Source organism: Physeter macrocephalus, chromosome 11 (assembly GCF_002837175.3).
Source record: "Physeter macrocephalus isolate SW-GA chromosome 11, ASM283717v5, whole genome shotgun sequence".
In the NCBI taxonomy this organism is placed as follows: domain Eukaryota; kingdom Metazoa; phylum Chordata; class Mammalia; order Artiodactyla; family Physeteridae; genus Physeter; species Physeter macrocephalus.
The window spans coordinates 89,107,388-89,118,297 of record NC_041224.1 but is presented as its reverse complement, the minus strand read 5'-3'; positions in this window follow the sequence as shown (position 1 = coordinate 89,118,297).

The following is a 10,910-nucleotide window of genomic DNA, read 5'->3' as shown; positions in this document are numbered from 1 at the left end:
GTATTTCTTATCTTCTAACCAACATAATCTGGTTACAAGAGCACTGGGGTTCTGGGTTGAGGGGGCCATCCTTAGTAAAATGGACCTGGGGGATATCATAGCATAAATAACTTACCTTCGTGACTTGCTGAACAGTTCCATATTTCTGATTTGTTTGTGTGAAGAAATAGGCAGTCAAAAGGCAGCAGTGCCAGCCAAAAAATGGTGGCCAGCAGGAACAGGATGAAGGAATGTAAAGGAATGCTGTAACAAATATTTTTGTAATATCTGGGTTAGTGAGGCTGATTTCTTGGCATGGCATAGGCATTTTACTCTTGGCAGTCCTACATATGATAAAGGCACGTTCAGAGTCAAAATCAACTTTCTAGCAGACTATGCATCCATTTGAACTACCTATGATCACATTTAAAACAAAAATCTAGCATCTTGAGAGAGACGGAAAACGGCAGGTGTGTGTGCAATGATCAGCACCAAAAACTGAAAGCTAGTAACAAAAGTGACCAAATATTTTAATTCTTTGGATCTCTGGTGCAGATTCAAAAATTGGGAGCAATCTCTTCTGGCTGACCTGGCTGAAGAAAACTTTAATGGCCATTAAAAAAATGTAGTATGAATGCTGAAGAATTTACAAATCTATAGCTGCAAAAGTGACCTGCATATAGAGTTTACTGTGATTGATTCCAGTATATGTGTCTGGAGAACTCCCAAAGCAGAGCTTTATGGAAAACTGGCACATGCTTGGTGTTAGCTCAAGGCAGGTGCTGACTTTCTCCTGTAGAAATGAAAGCAGATAAGGTAAAATAACCTCTCTTCTTTTTTTTTTTTTTTTTTTTTTTTGCAGTACACGGGCCTCTCACTGTCGTGGCCTCTCCCATTGCGGAGCACAGGCTCCGGACGCGCAGGCTCAGCAGCCATGGCTCACGGGCCCAGCCGCTCCGCGGCACGTGGGATCCTCCCGGACCGGGGCACGAAGCTGCGTCCCCTGCATCGGCAGGCGGACTCTCAACGACTGCGCCACCAGGGAAGCCCAACCTTCTCTTTTCTTACTTGTATTAACTCATAGGTTGGAAGTTGAAAAACAAACTTAAAAATCTAAGAATTACCGAATACTGGATATATCAGGGAATCAGATAAAGTGGAGAGCCTTAAAGAGAAGTGTGCACACTTGTGACCAAAAACTAAGCCACCAGGAACTAGAAGGATTGAACCCATGACTTAAGTGTTTATGAGAGATGACACTCGGTTAAGAGTACAGGCCACAGGGGAACTAGACCCCTTGGGTTGGACTCCCAGCTCCTCCGTTGTATGTCTCTGGCCAAGTTACTGACAGTTCTCTCACTTGAAAATAATGACACCTACCTCACTGGGTTGTTGTGAGGATTGAATGAGATAATGCACGTGAGGCTTAGCGCAATGCCCAGCATTTAGTAAATGTTAAAATAAAAAAAAAAATTCAGCTGCTGTATTATAAGCATTCTCTCACATAATTCTCACAACCCTGTATGGAATGTCCAATGATCCTCATTTTCCTGGTATGGGGAAGGTACATGTCTTAACTAAACATTCCCACAGGTGGTGGACTTTCTAAGTGATAGCCACGCCCTGCCTTCTTCCTCCCCTCCTTTTCCCAGGAAGCCATGCTATCCTTAGTGTAGATAGTTTTTCACTTGTTTCCCAAAACTCAATCTGTCCCATGGCTTTCTCCCCAACTATTCCCCCTTCATAATTCTCCATGATCCTCAAGTCCCTCCTTTTACTATGGAAACATATTTTGTTTTGTCATTGAATTTTGTTCATCAACATTTATTTTCAAATTATATTCCATTATAAGTTACTATAAGATATTGGATATAATTCCCTGTGCTATAGAGTAAGTCCTTGTTGCTTACCTATTTTATGTATAGTAGTTTGGGTCTGTTAATCCCATACCCCTAATATGCCCCCCTCCCACTCCCTCTCACCTTTAGTAACCGTAAGTTTATTTTCTATGTCTGAGAGTGTTTCTGTTTTGTATATACATTTATTTGTATTATTTTTTAGATTCCACATGTAAGTTATATCATATGATATTTGTCTTTCTCTGTTTGACTTACTTCATTCTATAGGTCCATCCATGTTGCTGCAAATAGCAATATTTCATCCTTTTTTATGGCTGAGTAATATTCCATTGTATATGTATACCACATCTTCTTAAGTCAATCAGCTGTTGATGGGCCCTTGGGTTGTTTCCTTGTCTTGGTTCTTGTAAATAGTGCTTCTCTGAACATTGGCCTGCAAGTATCTTTTCAAATTAGAGTTTTGTTTTTTTCAGATATATACCCAGGTATGGGGTTCCTGGATCCTATGGTAGCTCTATTTTTAGTTTTTTTAAGGAACCCCCATACTGTTTTCCATAGTGGCTGCACTATTTTACATTCCCATCAACAGTGTACAAGGGTTCCCTTTTCTCCGCACCCTCTCCAGCATTTATTTTGTAGATTTTTTGATGATAGCCATTCTGACCAATGTGAGATGATACCTCATTGTGGTTTTGAATTGCATTTCAATAATAATCAGTGATGTTACACATCTTTTCATTTGCCTGTTGACCATCTGTATGTCTTCTTTGGAAAAATGTCTATTTAGGTCTTCTGCCCATTTCTTGATTTGGTTCTTTGTTTTTCAATATTGAGTTGTATGAGCTGTTTGTATATTTCAGGTCCCGTCCCTATTCTTTTGTCTCTGTTTATTCTTTTTTCTTTTGCCCTATCCAGGTACGTGGGGAGTTTCTTGCCTTTTGGAAGGTCTGAGGTCTTCTGCCAGTGTTCAGTGGGTGTTCTATAGGAGCAGTTCCATGTGTAGATGTATTTCTGATGTATCTGTGGGGAGGAAGGTGATCTCCGCGTCTTACTCTTCCGCCATCTTCTCTCTCCTCCTGTATATTTCAGATATTAACTCCTTGTTGGTAGCATCATTTGAAAATATTTTTCCCAATCTGTAGGTTGTCTTTTTGTTTTGTTGATGGTTGCCTTTGCCATGCAAAAGCTTGTAAGTTGGATTAGGTCCCGTTTATTTAATTTTGCTTTTATTTCTTTTGCCTTGGGAGACTGGTCTAAGAAATTATTGTTACAATTTATGTCAAAGAATGTTTTGCCTATGTTCCTTTCTAGGAGTTTTATGGTGTCATATCTTACATTTAGATCTTTAAACCATTTTGAGTTTATTTTTATGTATGGTGTGAGGGAATGTTTTAATTTCACTGATGTACATGTAGCTGTCCAGCTTTCCCAGCACCACTTGTTGAAGGGACTGTCTTTTCTCCATTGTATATTCTTGCCTCCTTTGTCAAAGATGAATTGACCAGAGGTGTGTAGGTTTATTTCTGTGCTCTCCATTCTGTGCCATTTATCCATGTACATCTTTTTGAGCCATGCTGTTTTGATTACCGTAGCTTTGTAGTGTAGTGTAAAGTCTGGAAGGGTTATATCTCCAGCTTTGTTCTTTTCTCTCAGGATTGCTTTGGAAATTCTGGATATTTTGTAGTTTTACAGAAATTTTAGGATTATTTGTTCTAGTTCTGTGAAAAATCTCATGGGTATTTTGATAGGAGTTGCATTAAATTTGTAATTGCCTTGCACAGTATGGCCATTTTAACAATATTAATTTTTCCAATCAGAGAACTGGGATATCTTTGAATCCTCTTCAATTTCCTTTACCAATGTTTTATAGTTTTCAGAGTAAATGTCTTTCACCTTCTTGGTTAAGTTCATTCCTAGGTATTTTTTTGACGTAATTTTAAGTGAGATTTTTTTTTTTTTTTTACTTTTTCTGATATCTCGCTGTTAGTATATAGAAATGCAAGAGATTTCTGTATATTAATCTTGCATCCTGCTACATTGCTGAAGTCATTTATTAGTTCTAATAGTTCTGGGGTGGAGACTTTAGGGTTCTCTATATAGAGTATCATGTCATCTGAAAATAAGGACAGTTTTACCTCTTCCTTTCCAATTTAGAGGTCTTTTATTTCTTTTTCTCATCTGATTGCTATAGTGAGGGCTTCCAAAACTTTGTTGAATAGAAGTGGTAAGAGTGAGCCTCCTTGTTTTGTTTCTGAATTTAGTGTGAAGGCTTTTAGCTTTTCACCATTGAGTATTATGTTGGCTGTGAGTTATCATAAATGGCCTTTATTATGCTGAGATATGTTCCCTCTATATCCACTTTGATGTGCTTTTATCATGAATTGTTCTTGAATTTTATCAAAGCTTTTTCTGAATCTATTGAGATAATCATGTTTTTGTCTTTACTTTTATTAATGTGGAGTATCACACTGATTGATTTGCATATGTTGAACCATCCTTACAACACTGGAATGAATTCAACTTGATCATGGTGTATGTTCTTTTTTACGTATTTTTGGATTTGGTTTGCTAATATATTGTCGAGGATTTTTGCATATATATTCATCAAAGATATTAGCTTGTAATTTTCTTTTTTGGTAGTGCCTTGGTCTGGTTTTGATTATGGTGGCCTTGTAGAATGAATTTGGGAGTGTTCCCTCCTCTTTGAATTTTTTAGAATAATTTTAAAAGGATAGGTATAAGTTCTTCTTTATATATTTGGTAGAATTCCCCAGTGAAGCGCTCCAATCCTGGACTTTTGTTTGCAGGTTTTTTAAAATTACAGATTCTATTTCACTTCTAGTGATTGGTCTGTTCAAATTATCTGTTTCTTCTGAATCACTCTTGGCAGGATGTATGTTTCTAGAAATTTGTCCATTTCTTCTAGATTGTCCAATTTATTTAGCATATAACTGTTCATAGTATTCTCTTGTGTTTTTTTTGTATTTCTGTGCTATCAGTTGTCATTTCTCCTCTATTTTAAATTTTGTTTATTTGTATATTCTCTCTTTTCTTCTTGGTGAGCCTTTCTAGAGGTTTGTTAATTTTGTTTGTCTTTAAAAAAAAACACAACTTTGGTTTTATTGATCTTTATTGTTTTTTTTTTGTTTTTTGTTTTTTGTTTTTTTTTGTGGTATGCGGGCCTCCCTCTGCTGTGGCCTCTCCCGTTGCGGAGGACAGGCTCCAGACGCGCAGGCTCAGCGGCCATGGCTCACGGTCCCAGCCGCTCCGTGGCATGTGGGATCCTCCCAGACCGGGGCGCGAACCCGGTTCCCCTGCATCGGCAGGCGGACGCGCAACCGCTGCGCCACCAGGGAAGCCCTGTTTTTTATCTCTATTTATTTACTCTCTGATCTTTATTATTTGATTTCTTCTGCTGAACTGGTCTTTGTTTGTTCTTCTTTTTCTAATTTTCTTAGGTGTTACGTTAGGTTGTTTATTTCAGACTTGTTTCTTGAGGAAGGCCTGTATCGCTATGAATTCCCACTTAGAACTGCTTTTGCTGCATCCTATAGATTTTGTAAAGTTATATTGTCATTTCCTTTTGTCTTGACGTATTTTCTGATTTCTTTGATGACCCATTGGATTTTTTGTATCTTGTTGTTTAGTCTCCATGTGTTTTTTCTTTTCTCGTTTTTCTTTCTGTGATTGATTTCTAGTTTCATATCTTTGTGATCAGAAGAGATGCTTGAAATAATTTCTGTCCTCTTAAATTTGTTGAGGCTTGTTTTGTGTCCTAGTATGTGGTCGATCCTAGAGGGCATTCAATGTGCACTTGAAAAGAATGTGTATTGTGCTTTTTTTGGATGTAGTGGTCTGTAGATATCAATTAAGTCCAACTTGTCTATTGTGTAATTTAGGGCCTTTGATGCCCTAATTTTTCCAGATTTTCTGTCTGGATGATCTGTCTATTGATGTCAGTGGAGTGTTAAAGTCTCCTACTATTACTGAATTATTATCAATTTCTCCCTTCATATCTCTTAGTATTTGCTCTATATATGGAGATGCTCAGGTATTGGGTGCATATATGTTAACAATTGTAATATCTTCCTCTTATATTGATCCCTTTATCATTATATAATGCCCATCTCTGTCTTTTGCTAGAGTCTTTGTTTTAAAGTCTATATTGTCTGATGTGAGTATTGCTACCCCTGCTTTCTTATTGCTTCCATTTCCATGATATATGTTTTTCCATAACATCACTCTCAGTCTGTGTATGTCTTTTACCCTGAAGTGAGTCTCTTACCAGCAGCTTATTCCAGGTTTTTTTAATCCAATCAGGCACCCTATGTCTTTTGATCAAAACATTTATTCCATTGCCATTTAAAGTAATTATTGATAGGTATGTACTTATTGCCATTTTATTCCATGTTTTCCAGTGGGTTTTGTAGTTTTTCTTTGTTCATTTCTTCTTCTTTTTTTTTTTCTGTTGTGATTTGATGATTTTCTGTTGTAGCATGCTTGAGTTCCTTTCTTTTGATTTTTGTGAACCTATTGTATGTTTTTGATTTGGGTTACCATGGGGTTCATGTATGTTGATCCATAGCTTACCTACTTGCTTTAAATTGATAGTCATTCAAGTTCAAACACATTCTAAAAGATCTGTTTTTTAAATCCTCTCCTCCACATTTTATGTTTTTGATGTCCCATTTTATATCTTCATGCTTATACTTCTGCTTGCTGTAGTTATAATCACTCTTACAATATTTTCTATTTGTTTTTCAGTCTATGTACTGACTTACTTATGTAATCTTCAATCCTTACTTTATATCTGTCTTTTCTATTGTGGTTTTCCCTTTCCTATAGATTCTTAGTTCTTTTCTATTTAGAGAAGACCCATCAATATTTCTTTTAGGGTAGGCTTAGTATTGCTGAATCCTTTTAGCTTTTGCTTGTCTGAGAAATTCTTTATCTCTCCTTCTATTCTAAATTATTATCTTGCTGGGTAGGGTATCCTATGTTGCAGGGTTTTCCCTTTCAGGGCTTTGGATATATCATGCCACTCCCTCCTGACCTGCAAAGTTTCTGCAGGGAAATCAGTTGATAGACTTATGGGGGTTCCATTATAAATGACTCTTTGTCTCTTGCTGCTTTTATAATCCTTTCTTTATTTCTAACTTTTGCCATATTAATTATGATATGTCTTGGCATGGGTCTCTTTGGGTTTATCTTGTTTGAGACCTCCTGTGCTTCCTGTACCAGGATATGTGTTTCCTTTTTTAGGTTTGGGAAGTTTTCAGCCATAATTCTTTTCTGTAATTTAATTTTTATTTTATATTGGGGTATAGTTGATTTACAATGTTGTGTTGGTTTCAGGTATACAGCAAAGTGGTTCAGTTTTACATATACATATATCCATTCTTTTTCAGATTCTTTTCTGATACGGGTTAATACAGAATTTTGAGTAGAGTTCCCTGTGCTATAGAGTAGGTCCTTGTTGATTATCTATTTTATATATAGTAGTGTATATATGTTAATCCCAAACTCCTAATTTATCCCTCCCCACCACATTTCCCCTTTGGTAACCGTAAGTTTCTTTCTGAAGGCTGTGAGTCTGTTTCTGTTTTGTAAATAAGTTCATTTGTTTCATCTTTTTAGATTCCACATATAAGTGATATCAATATGACAGTTATCTTTCTCTGTCTGACTTACTTCACTTAGTATGATAATCTCTAGGTCCATCCATATTGCTGCAAATGGCATTATTTCATTCCTTTTTATGGCTGAGTAATATTGCATTGTATATATGTACCATATCTTCCTTATCCATTCCTCTGTCAATGGATATTTAGGTTGCTTCCATGTCTTGGCTATTATAAACAGTGCTTCAGCGAACATTGGTGTGCATGTATCTTTTTGATTTATGGTTTTCTCCAGATATATGCCGAGGAGTAGGATTGCTGGATTATATGTTACTTCTATTTTCCGTTTTTTAAGGAATCTCCATACTGTTCTCCATAATAGTTGTACCAAATATTGTAGTTTTGATTTGCATTTCTCTAATAATTACCGATGTTGAGCATCTTTTCAATAACACTGATGAACATAGATGAAAAAATCCTCAACAAAATACTAATAGACCAAATCTAACAATACATTAAAGGATCATACACCATGATCAAGTGGGATTTATCCCAGGGATGCAAGGACATTTCAATATCTGCAAATCAATCAGTGTGATACACCATATTAACAAACTGAAGAATAAAAACCATACGATCATCTCAGTTGATGAAGAAAAACCTTTTGACAAGATTCAACACCCATTTATGATAAAAACTCTCCAGAAAGTCAGCATAGAGGTAACCTACCTCAACATAATAAAGATCATTTATGACAAACCCACAGCTAGCATCATACTCAATGGTGAAAAGCTGAAAGAATTTCCTCTATGGTCAGGAGCAAGACAAGGATGTCCACTCTCACCACTTTTATTCAACATAGTTTTGCAAGTCCTAGCCAAAGGCAATCAGAGAAGAAAAAGAAATAAAAGGAATACAAATTGGAAAAAAAGTAGTAAAACTGTCACTGTTTGCAGATGACATGATACTATACATAGAAAATCCTAAAGATGCTATGAGAAAACTACTAGACATCATCAATGAATTCAGTAAGGTTGCATGATACAAATTAATACACAGAAATCTCTTGCATATGTATACACTAACAACAAAAGATCAGAAAGAGAAACTAAGGAAACAATCCCATTTACCATCACATCAGAAAGAATATAATACCTAGGAATAAACCTACCTAAGGAGGAAAAAGACCTGTACTCTGAAAACTATAAGATGCAGATGAAAGAAATCGAAGATGACAAAAACAGATGGAAAGGCATACCATGTTCTTGGATTGGAAGAATCCATATTTCCAAATGACTATAGTACCCAAGATTCAATGCAATCCCTATCAAATTACCAATGGCATTTTTCACAGAGCTAGAACAAAAAATTTTAAATTTGTATAGAAACACAAAAGTCCCTGAGTAGCCAAAGCAATCCTGAGAAAGAAAAATGGAGCTGGAGGAATCAGGTTCCCTGACTTTAAACTATACTACAAAACTACAGTAATCAAAAGAGTATGGTACTGGTACAAAAACAGAAATATAGATCAATGGAACAGGATAGAAAGCCCAGAAATAAATCTACACACCTATGGTCAGTTAATCTACAACAAAGGAGGCAAGAATGTACAATGGAGAAAAAATAGTCTCTTCAATAAGTGGTGCTGGGAAAACTGGACAGCTACACATAAAAGAATGAAATTAGAACATTCTCTAACATAATACACAAAAATAAACTCAAAATAAATTAAAGACCCAAATGTAAGACCAGATACTACAGAACTCTTAGAGGAAAACAGAGGCAGAACACTCTTTGACATAAATTGCAGCAATCTTTTAAGATCCACCTCCTAGAGTAATGAAAATAAAAATAAAAATAAACAAATGGGACCTAATGAAACTTAAAAGCTTTTGCAGAGCAAAGGAAACCCTAAACAAAATGAAAAGACAACCCACAGAATGGGAGAAAATATTTGCAAATGAAGCGACTGACAAGGGATTAGTCTCCAAAATATACAAACAGCTCACAGAGCTCAATATTGAAAAAGCAAACAACACAATCAAAAAATGGGCAGAAGATCTAAATAGACATTTCTCCAAAGAAGACATACAGTTGGCCAAAAAGCACATAATTTCTTCAAATACATTTTCAATACCCTTTTCTCTTTTCTCCTTCTGGATCCCCTGTTATATATAGGTTGGCATGTTTTATATTAACCCAAGGATCTTGTATTTTGCTTCACTCTTTTTTTTCATTTGTCTTTTTGTCTGCTGTTCTGATTGGGTGATTTCCATTATCCTATCTTCCAGATCACTGATTCATTCTTCTGTGTCATTTAGTCAGCTATACATTTCTTCTAGATTGCTTTTCATCTCAGAAATTGAATTATCTCTTTTTGATTTGCTCATCCTGATAGTTTCTAGTTCCTTGTTGCGGTGATCTGTGTTTCTATTGATAATCTTTCTTAATTTAATTCACATTTTTATTACCACCTTTTTGAACTCAGGATCTGTTAGACTGGTGAGCTCTGTTTTACTAGTTATTCTTTCAGGGGATTTCCCTTGTTCTCTTAATTGGGAGTAGTTCCCCTGCCTTTTAATTTTACTTAACTTTCTCTGTCTCTATGAATTTAGGAGAAATAGTTATCTATCGTGCTCTTGAAGGGGTGTTTTCATGTGGGAGCATCACTGTGTAGACTGTGTGTGATCAATGTTTTAGATGTGAGAGCTGGTTTTTTTTTTTTTTTTTTTTTTTTTTTGTTTTTGAGAGCTGGTTTTGATGTGTATACCAGCCATGTCTTTCCTCAGAGTGTGTTGGCCACTATCACCTTGATAGTGGTTGTGGTTGGTGTTGGAGGATCTAAAGCCTGTGCAGGGTGTGAGGCAGGACTTTCTCTTGCTCCACAGCTGTTGCCGCCCTGTCAGGGGCTGGATCTGCTCCCCAGGTGTTGGAGTAGAAGACCTGAGGATCAGGCTTGATCAGGTTCCATTCCCCTTGAATGCCTGTCCTGCCCCAGAGGAGATGATCTCTGAAGCCAGTGAGACCCATGCACTCACAGAGTCACAAAGGACTGATGAATTGCCTGTGTAGGCATCTGTTGTTCCACTGGGACACAGTCCAATCACGTCCCTCCTCCTATGTGTTCATCTCAGATCTAGTGGAAGGCTGTGGTGTGGAGTGGGCAGGGTCAGAGCATTCACAGGTTGTGAGATGGATCATGGCATGCAGGTCAAGGTATCTCCTGCTCTACCACTGAAGCAAGCAAGCCACCACTGCCCCACCTAGCCCACACCCCAGGCTCCCTGGGCTGTCCCTGAGCTGCTAGACCAAGTCTTCTCTCTAGGCCTGTCTGGCTCAGACATCAAGTCAAGTTGTGGCATCAAGTGATCAAGACCAGGGCATTTGCTGGGCTGGAGTGGGGACGGGAGCAGGCAACATGGTGCACCAATTGCCAGTGTCACTCCAGCAG